Here is a 9,327-nt window from a genome sequence, read left to right on the forward strand (position 1 = left end):
GCATGGGTAATAGTGGCAGCTGCTCAGCGGCCGTTGCTGTAAAAACCCGTCCCTAACTGCAAGCAACCACTTGATGTACGGCTACATGTGAACAGCGACAGCCGCTGTCAGCTGGTCAATACTCTGTACAGGCTGAGCAGCAGCCGCCATTCTCATGCATTTGTCATTCCAGCCACAAGATCCACTGATTCTTCCTGCTGGAATCCAGTGAATGCAGCTAAACAAATCAAATTGGAAAAATTCTGTGAGCCACAATAATCTTATGCCTTGCTTGTGCTACCTCCAGCTGCATGCGCTAATCACGCTTCATATAACGTGCATAGGATAAATTTACAAGTTATGCGCTGCGCTTGGGTGACCCCAAAAAACAAAAAAAATAATAACCAACTCTGTGCTTACTAGTGCTATAACATTAAATACAAATAATGTGAATGTTGAATAAACAAGGTGTGAAAAAACAAGTGCTTGTTACACCATTTATTAGTGCTTGTTACACCATACAAAGTGTCTTAATCAACATCAAACGTGCTTAGTGCTCAATATAAAGTATCCTGCTTGTCTAAATGAATAAATAATAATGAAAAAGTTCTCTTTAGCACTCTAAATAGTGCGTGGAAATAATGTCCAGCAGTGATAATAAAACAATGCATGCAGCTGTGACAACAATCCAACATCATGCCGAAGATATCCTGAGTGCTGCAAAACATGCTCCGGTGCACCTTCGTGACCCCCTTAAGCTAATGTGCTCACCTCAGAGCGTGTGACTCAGCTGCTACCCTGAGTCCAAATACGCTTTGGAGCCACCCCTGGGCTCAGTCTCAGTGTCTGTTTCCAGATGGAGGAGTGCAGCAGACACTGAGACTGAGCCCAGAGGTGGCTCCAAAGCGTATTTGGACTCAGGGTAGCAGCTGAGTCGCACGCTTAGGTGAGCACATTAGCTTAAGGGGGTCACAAAGGTGCACCGGAGCATGTTTTGCAGCACTCAGGATATCTTCGGCATGATGTTGGATGTTCACAGCTGAACACCACCTGCACGCATTGTTTTATTATCACTGCTGGACATTATTTGCACGCACTATTTAGAGTGCTAAAGAGAACTTTTTTCATTATTTATTCATTTAGACAAGCAGGATACTTTATATTGAGCACTAAGCACTTTTGATGTTGATTAAGACACTATGTATGGTGTAACAAGCACTAATTTATGGTGTAACAAGCACTTGTTTTTTCACACCTTGTTTATTTATTCAACATTCATATTATTTGTATTTTATGTTATCGTGCTAGTAAGCAGAGTTGGTTATTAACTTTGTTTTTTGGGGTCACCCAAGCGCAGCGCATAACTTGTAAATTTATCCAATGCAGCTAAACAGCCATGTGAAGAAGGCTATAAGGATTGTTACAATGTATTTGTTGGATTATCCAATGCTTTCTCTGTATCCATTTCTCATCATTTCGAGTATCCTGCCTTGTATATTATAGGATTCACAATGAAAAAAGCCTGACAAAGGTCAGGAAGGCCTGAAATGTTGCTGACTTTTTATAAGCAATAAATTACGCTCCCTGTGCTGTGTGTCCTAACTCTTGCAGCCAAAACCATTTTACACAAGTTAAAATGCGTATGTTTAGGCCTGAAGATTAAAAGAAGTAGTAAATCCTCCTATTGCCTTTTACCTACGGGTAAGCATATAATAAAGCTTACCTATAGGTAAAATTAATATCTCCTAAACATGTACTGTTGAGGAGATATTCAAGCAAGCAGCAGCCAGTGATGCCACAGACATATGCACTCTGAAGGAATGGCATACCTGTGCCATGACTCCCACACATGCTGGAGGGCTTCATTCTAAAACAGGGACATGCAATTAGCGGACCTCCAGCTGTGGTCCCATCATTCCTCTGCCCCTGGGTGTCATGCTTGTGGCTGTCAGAGGCTTGCTATGCCTTATGGGGCTTGTAGTTCTATAACAGCTGGGAGGTCCGCTAATTGCATATCTCTGTTCTAAAAAGGTAAGCATTTCATAGTGTGCTAGTATGTGATGCCTACTAGCACATTATGCAATTACCGTGCAGGTGCCCCCCCCCCCCCCCCCCCCCATGCCACAGTTTACTACCACTTTAAATAACCCCAATCATCTGAAACTACGAACCCAATAAAAATTATAGTAGTTCCAATTATAAGTTAGGTGCCCCCAACGCATACATTCACCTTTATAAGTGCAGGAGAGAAAAAAAAAAAAAAAGAAACCCCCCCCTCCCCACCCACACACCCACCCCATAGAAACACCCTTAGAAAGCACTGCACTCAAAATTAGCAGATGAGTGCCATGCATGACTCCTGCAGATTTGTAAGTTTTCTGCTTGTATGTCATACTAGCAGGCAGTTACACACTGGAAGAGACAATACACTACCACAGCGCTCAATTGTACCCTGGTAGTTCATAGAGAACCGCCAGCCACAAAGGAGGACGTTACTTGTAGTTTTTCCATTCACAGATTTCAGTAAATTAATGACACGGCCAGGTGGGTTGAGCCCTGTGTGACTTTTTTCTAAATAGCTAGTGGAGGGGGAGAATCTCTTGCTATAGAGAGATGGAGCGGGCAGCTGTTCCCAGGTCAGGAACATGTTCAGCCCCGGAGCATTTGGCTGGCTAAAGACCAGAGCACTTTTTGCAATTTGGCACTGCGTCGCTTTAACTGACAATTGCGCGGTCGTGCAACGTGGCTCCCAAACAAATTTGGCGTCCTTTTTTCCCCCCACAAATAGAGCTTTCTTTTGGTGGTATTTGATCACCTCTGTGGTTTTTATTTTTTTGCATTATTTTTTACTATAATAAATAGCCCCAAAAAATATATAAATTTTTTTTTCCCCTCAGTTTAGGCCGATACGTATTCTACATTTTTTTTTTCCCCAAAAAATATCGCAATAAGTGTATATTGATTGGTTTGCACAAAAGTTATAGCGTCTAAAAATAGGGGATAGATTTATGCCATTTTTACTAGTAATGGCGGCAATCAGCAATTTTTATCCTGACTGACATTATGGCCGACACAGCGGACACTTTTGGCGCCATTTTGGGACCATTCACATTTATACAGCGATCACTGCGATTAAAAATGCACTGATTACTGTGTGAATGTGACTGGCAGTGAAGGTGTTAACCAGGAGGGGGCGCTGCAGGGGTTAAGTATGTCCTAAGGAGTGATTTTAACTGGGTGTGGGTGTGTGTGACACGACACTGATCACCGCTCCCGATTACAGGGAGCTGTGATCAGTGTCCTGTCACTAGGCAGAACGGGGAGATGCTTGTTTACATTGGCATTTCCCCGTTCTTCCTCTCCATCAGACGACCGCGGGTATCCCCGCAGACACCGAGTCCGCGGGACCCACGGAGCTCACGCGTGTGCTATCCATGCTTCGCAAGAACACGTACAATAACATGACCTCGCACAGCTGAGCCAACCTGCCGCAGTAAAACTGCGGCGGCTGGTTCGCAAGCGGTTAAGGTAAAAAAAAATGTTTAGGCATCGTTTTTGGGCCCTTCACCCCCCTCTTACTTACCTGAGCCCTCATTCGATCCAGCGCTGTGCCCGTCTGCAGCACTTCTCTCCCCTCACTTCCATGTCTCACTAACTTTGATGGGGCACTGGGAGCCATTGGCTTTCGCTGTGGTCAACCAAAGAGGGAGTTGGGGGCGGGCCAAGTGTGTCAATAGGGACAGCAGGGGGGACCCGAAAAGGAGGTTTTGGGGCGGCTCAGAGCAGTTCCATTGCACAGAACTGGCAAGTATAGAGACGTTTGTTTTGATTTTTTTTTTTATTAAACATTTTTCCTTTACAACCACTTTAACATGTCTATAATAAGACCCCTGATATCAGCCCTGCCATCAATGAAAAACTCATGGAAGAGACGCAAAAGTAAAGAACCTATGGCAACCAGAGTTTCATTTTCTGTTTGGGCAGCGGTGCCTCTCCCCCAAATTCTTATGCGACATCCCATGATGCACAGTTTATGAAGAAGTTAACAATGAAACAGAATCACTGTGTATCATGTACAACATTCCCCAGGCACACAGCTACATCACACATTCCAGGGGGGAGAGACCGGAAATCAATTATTTCTGCAAACATAACAGCCACCATGAGGGATGAATGGCAGTTAGAAGCTATAGTAATACACATGAAAGCAAAGCACAACAAACCCGAGAAACACAGGAATTCAGGAGGTATTGGAACAGCATTCCACACAGCACATTACTTTCTTGTATACATGGTCAGTGACATAACCTGCAATGTCCCTAATCCACTGAAAATAGAGAACAAAACGCTAATCATATTAAGACCAATATTATATAAAAAAAAAAAAAAAAACCCACACACACGGATTTCAAACTAAAAATATTAATTTTTTTACATAAAAGCTGAAATATATTCTGTTTATATTGTTCCTTCCCTGGTTAATCTCCCCCTTCATCAACATGCTAATTTATTTTTTTAAATTAACAAAACCTCTTTCCAAAAGAAGTCATTTGGCACTGACATCAAATCGGTCCCTGTGCTTCTCTATGCAATATATGCAGATGTCTGGTGGGAAGGGCAGACAGGGTACTGTACATAGTTTCCTGAAGACAGCATGAAGGTAACACTAATGTGAAGAGCCCCCAGCATGTGGAAGGATTTATGTAAATAATAAAAACGTCTTCATGGGTTGAGGGCCAGTTGGGAGACAGACTATATTTGCATGCAGATCACTCTAGGTAGTTTTCAAGCCTCCGTTATTGAAAGAACTAAAAAGTCAAATGAAACCCGGATGGGGGGGGGGGGGGGGGGGGGGCAGGGACTGTCAAGTTGAGGAGGAAAGGATTAGAGAATGCTTGACAACCCACAGCAAGGAAATGAGCCAGGCTGACTTTCTGCAGCCTCTAATGCACACTGTGAATCTCACAGTATGCAGTGAATAAGTAAGCCATTTCAGAACCTGTACAACTACGCAAGACTGAAGGGAAGGTTGGTGTTCAAACAAAAGTTTTTTGTTCTGACCCCCATCAGAACCCCCTCCCTATGCCACCTTAAAATGGGTTTAAGTCATTACTAAAGAGAAGGCATGGTCAATAATAAAGCCATTGTCAGAATAATAACCCTTCATCACTCTACTAATGTGTAATGTCTCCATCACAGTTGTAGAGGTCTCCCAGCATTTCCCAACAGGCGTGGAAGGAATCTCACTAGGAGGGACAGCAATAAAAACATGACAACCATTCTCTGATATACCCAAAACTAAGTGTTCCGGTTGGTGTTGGGCTTAAAGTTGAGCTGCAGGTATGGATTTTATTTCACTCAAGCTGGACCAATGCAAGTATGTATTTGCCAATCCCTGTGTAGCAGGGGGGGGGGGGGGGCGGCGGCTTAGAACGACATGTTACATCCTAAAAACTGGTGGAACATGCAACATGTTCCTGAAGGTGAATACTTTAATGCGGTCATATGTACAAAGACATGCTGGTAGGATAACTGGCCCTAGTACATATGAATGCGAGTTAGGGACCTTAGATTGTAAGCTCCTTGAGGGCAGGGACTGATGTGAATGTACAATATATACAAGTGCTGATAAACAGTTGGCACTATATAGGTACCTGTAATAAAAATAAATACATGTAAAGGGTGCAAATGAGGAACCAGAAGGGTTAACTAAATGTGCTCCGACCTCTTCTCCATTGTGGGGTCTGAGCGCCTGGCAAGTGTTACTTATAACTAACTACATGGTGGAAGTTGCAGTATAATGTCTCTTGACATCCTCTTACCAAGTCATGATGATAACATAGAAGATACAAAGATGCAACTTTAGACTGTATTTTCACAGAAGAGCTACATTACTGTCTGTGTGGAGTCCTTTGTATGCTAGCAGCTATCTGGTTAAAGGGGTACAATATTAGAAGACAAAAAGTTTAACCCTTTCACTGCCACACCAATTTTAATATTTTCTGCACACATTCAAAATCTAGATTTATAGCTTGAAAATGACTTAAACACCCCCCCCCCCCCCCCCCAAATCATTCTCAGGGAGAATTCTTAAAGAATCTAGTTCTCCCATTAGAACTGCTCTGTCCCACCACATGACAAGTGCCTATACAGTAGGGCTGGGGAAAAAAAAAAAAATTTAAATCCTGAATCGAGTTGAGAGGTCAAATCGATTCAAAATTTAAACAAATTGATTTTTTTTAGATTTCTTTCACCGCGCTGGTCCTGAGGAGCTGCGGGCAGGAGTTTTTAGGCGAGGCCGCAGCTTCAGCCTAGTCCCCAAGGCCGGACGCCGAATCGTCAAATCGAGTTTTTTTTTTTAAATCGCAGATTTTTATTTTTTTTTTGAAAAATCGCCCAGCTCTACTATGCAGGTGACAAATTTTGGTACTGGTTGTAGACCACTATATAAAATTTGGGGCATGCACTGGAAGCATGCAGACCCTCATTCCTCGGCACAGCTGACCTTCCTCCCGCCACTGTCAGACAGTGCCACAGGTGAGAAGCTGTAAAGCCAAGTGGATGGAGTCTGACGGAGAGTCATATACACTAGTTCCCCATCAGGTCCACACCCCCTGAGACTGATAGCAGGCAGTGGGAGCACACATAGCCAATTGCTATTGGCTTTAAAAACCACTTACTCCCTGCTGTCAATCGCAGGGAAAGAGGGGACCTGATGGGGAACCAATATATCAACATCCCCATCAGATTCCGCCCACTGTCAGCATCTCTAGGTCAGTGATGGCAAACTTTGGCACCCCAGATGTTTTGAAACTACATTTCCCATGATGCTCACCTACACTGCACAGTGCAAGAGCATCATGGGAAATGCAGTTACAAAACATCTGTGGTGCCAAGGTTCGCCATCACTGCTCTAGGAGGCTGTGAAGGCAACAGCGGCCTTGACCAGTGACAGGTGGGAAGGGAGGACATAGTGGCTACACAGCGTGCAGAGACAGGCACACTGCCTGTCTGTACACCAACTAACACTTGGTCCCATCTAACCCCAGTTTATTTGGCCAAGAATTGAAGGCAATACTTTAATTTGGTGCAGTAAAAGTGCTGCTACTGAGAATCTGTCGCACGTCAGAAAAACCTATCAAAACAGATGGCAGGGATTTTTGCAGTCCTCTCATACTTTTGAAAGAAGCAGCATAAAGTTGAGGAAAGTTTTTTTTTTTTTTTTTTTTTTTTTTTTTTTAATTTTATTTTTGATGACGAAAGCTTTACTAATCTCTTGTGGCACACAAAAAAAATAAAAAATAAATAAAAGACAAAAAGGACACTCAAGAGGACCTCCCTCTGCCAGACATCGCTCTGAGGTCTGGTAATCGTTTTAATGGACGAAGAGGGTTCGCTGGGGTAATTGGGGTTTTTTGTGATTTGGGCCTTCCTGGAGTAGAGGGAGATTTTAATTTTTGCAGAAATAAATAAATAAATAAATCATACCTGCCTAGGTGGATCCAATTCTGGTGCGGACAAAAAAAAAAAAAAAAAAAGAAAAAGGGGGTCCTGCACGATTTTGGTCCAAATGCCATTTCAGCCATACAATCTGTATGGATGAATTTGTGTCACACAGACATCGCATGTGATCTGTACATATCAGTGCGGTGCGAATCACATGCGTTGTCGGAATGTGAACCCTGCTATAAAGGGTTACTAAACCCTTGTTTTGTTTTTTTAAATAAACAAACGTGTCATACTTACCCCCACTGTGCAGTTTGCTTTGCACAGAGTGGCCCCGATCCTCCTCTTCTGGGGCCTCAGCAGTGCTGGTGTCTCCTCTTTTCGAGCGCCCCGTCGGAGAAGCGCTCTCCTATGGGACACCTGTGCGGGCGCGCACCTGTGTCCTGCTTCTATTCACACAGAAAGCAGGACTCAGCCCCGCCCCCCGAGTCATTGGATTTGATTGACAGCACGGGAGCCAATGGCTGCACTGCTATCGATCTATCCAATCAGGACACGAGACACCAGCCATAGCTGGTGTGCTCATCCCTGGGTGGGGTGAGAAAGACAGGACTCAGGCAAGTAAAACCAGGGGGGTGGGAGGCTGCATTAACGATCTGGAGATTTGAAATCCCAGCGGCTTTATCTCCTCTTCAGCGACAGGATGTCACATGGGCGGCGCCGACCAGTCAGAACTCACGTAGCGCAGGTTCTGATTGGTCGGCGCCACCCATGTGACGGCGCCAAACAATAGTATGCCTCCTAGGTACGTCTAGGAGTTTGAGCCCCATCGGATTACTAATCCCCGGACCGGTTCAGCGGCGACCCAATGCGTCAGTGTGGGTGATCGGCGGAATCCAGGATAAAGGGGCCGGAGGGTGTCCTGTGCAAGTTCCACTTACAGATTTATCTGTAAAAAAGGTGAACTTACCCTTTAAGGATCTGCTACTGACAGCTTGGTGCCACATACCACAGAATACCTTCACCAATGTGGCCGTGCCTGCTAAGGGCTGTTTTGGGAGCAAAAGGGGAACCTACTCAGTAGTAGGTGGTCATAAAGTTATAGCTGATCGGTGTATACATGCCAGTCAGATAGAGACATAATTAGAGAGAAAGATAGATGAATATATAAATAAAATGTATTTATTATGTGTGTATGTGTATATCCCAGTTAATTTGGAGTAGTGATAGCCATTGGTGTGATATGAAGGTGTATATATAGCCCAGTGAGTATAGGAATGCAGGCACAGAGGGGAGTGAGCTCGGTGTCTCTATAACAGCCCTCGGCTCACACACTACCATGGACACCCGGCCTGTACAGGCCCCGGGCTCCCCATCACCCTGCAGTCAGCACGTCCCCAGCCTCCCCAGCCTCCCCCTCCTCAGCACACAGCGCGCTCCTCTCACCTGTCCCCGCACCGCACCCTCCTGCAGAACGGCGATGAATCGCGATACACCCGGCAAATCCGGGCTCCCAGCCGCTCCTGCACCCTTGTTTGAACTGGCTAACAGCGCAGTATCCTTCAACCTGATTGGTTCCCAGAGTAACAGCTACGGCTGTCAGCTGGTTGGATAGTTTGAAGGCAATGGGCGGGGCCCCCTCCTCCCGGAGTGCGCTGGGCGACGGCGGGGCGGGCATGAGTGGTAACAGGGCGGGGCGGGCATGAGTGGTAACAGGGCGGGGCCTCTCCTCCGGCGGTATATATATTTAGCCTTTGAGGCGATGAACAGAAATGTGTGTGAGGAGAAGGATGGTTGCAGTTATGGTCCTTATATTATTTGAAAATTAAAGATTCTGAATAGTTCCACCCGAAATGTCTCTGTGACCCATTATTATTACACAATCCTATGTGTGCGTTCTAA

At 44.9% G+C, this 9,327-nt stretch overlaps 1 protein-coding gene across 5 annotated transcripts in view; it reads right to left on the reverse strand.

Annotated features, from left to right (window-relative positions):
• CKAP5 (cytoskeleton associated protein 5) overlaps nucleotides 1–9,055 on the reverse strand; it is an 81,833-nt gene extending 72,778 nt beyond the window's left edge. For 2 of the 5 annotated variants that reach the window (XM_073604316.1, XM_073604312.1), the window contains exon 1: nucleotides 8,872–9,054. The gene's annotated coding sequence lies outside the window, so the exon portion shown is untranslated. Of the gene's footprint in view, nucleotides 1–8,871 lie in introns of all 5 variants that reach the window. The other 3 variants (XM_073604318.1, XM_073604317.1, XM_073604315.1) reach the window with 2 other exon arrangements.
• Between the last annotated feature and the right edge of the window lie 272 nt (nucleotides 9,056–9,327).

This window comes from Aquarana catesbeiana, linkage group LG11, assembly GCF_042186555.1.
Source record: "Aquarana catesbeiana isolate 2022-GZ linkage group LG11, ASM4218655v1, whole genome shotgun sequence".
Classification (NCBI taxonomy): domain Eukaryota; kingdom Metazoa; phylum Chordata; class Amphibia; order Anura; family Ranidae; genus Aquarana; species Aquarana catesbeiana.